The sequence below is a fragment of the Aplysia californica genome, unplaced genomic scaffold (genome assembly GCF_000002075.1).
Source record: "Aplysia californica isolate F4 #8 unplaced genomic scaffold, AplCal3.0 scaffold00409, whole genome shotgun sequence".
Lineage (NCBI taxonomy): Eukaryota > Metazoa > Mollusca > Gastropoda > Aplysiida > Aplysiidae > Aplysia > Aplysia californica.
In genome coordinates this window covers 110663-111768 of record NW_004797679.1, presented here as the reverse complement: position 1 = coordinate 111768, position 1106 = coordinate 110663, and positions in this window count along the sequence as shown.

The following is a 1106-nucleotide window of genomic DNA, read 5'->3' as shown; positions in this document are numbered from 1 at the left end:
CAGACAGATAGATAGATAGATAGATAGAAAGATAGATAGATAGATAGATAGATAGATAGATAGATAGATAGATAGATAGATAGAGAGATACCAAGTTGATGGACCTTACTACAAATCAAGTCACAAGTGTCTGGGTATAGGAATACACTCATATTTTTCTAAAATGCCGACAGCTGGACATTGGGTACCAACCAATAAAAAGTTAATCTTGTGGTTATATTATGTGAGGCATCGAGGTGAAATAATGGAATCGAAGAAAACGGCATTTTCCCCTTCGGGCATTGTTTATGGAATTTATATTTTTTGGCTCAACACTTTACGTCCATTTAAAAACGCATTGCTGTTTGGCTATTTCTGAACAACGTTGAATAAAGGCACAAAAAACATACATTTACAGTTTCCAATGGCTATTAAGCTCTAGAAGTCGCCAAACGTTGGATGGCGGACATTTTCTCTCTAATTTTACTTCTGAAACCAAGTGACCCCACCTGCTTCAATTCTAAATATCTCGACTTCTGTTAAAAATACGCGGATATTTTTTTCATTGAAAGCAAGACAAATAAACAAGATTTAAGATGATACCAATACCTCTATATGCCCAAAAATTGAGGAACGCCTGATTCCATCACGTTGTAACACATATATTGTTTACTAACTAGCCCAAAGATCGCAGTCTGTCTTCTGTACTCACTCCGGGAGTCAGCTAATACTGTACAAGATCTTTACAAAACGTTTACTGTTAGTTTGTTTGCTATCAGTCCGAGCCAAAGTATTCGCTCTGTAAGGAATTATGAGTACAAAATTATTAAGCTGAGAAAAATCGCTCAAAATCAAGAGTTTTTCGGATGCCAAAGTGCAATTGTCAGAAACCATGCCCTAGAAAGAAAGTGATTTCTGCAAGACTCTCGTCTCCTTCCTTGGCCCTCGACCGTTATCTCAACAACTTGAAAAACCATGAAACATTTGTTTGTGTTAACATACAGGTATTAATCTTTTAGTAGCTGCATTCCTTTAATAGCCGTAGCGCGTCCTAAGAATAACCTTTAAACAGCGCACAGGCACATCATTATCATCACTAGTTACCGAGAAACGATAGCGGCTGAGTG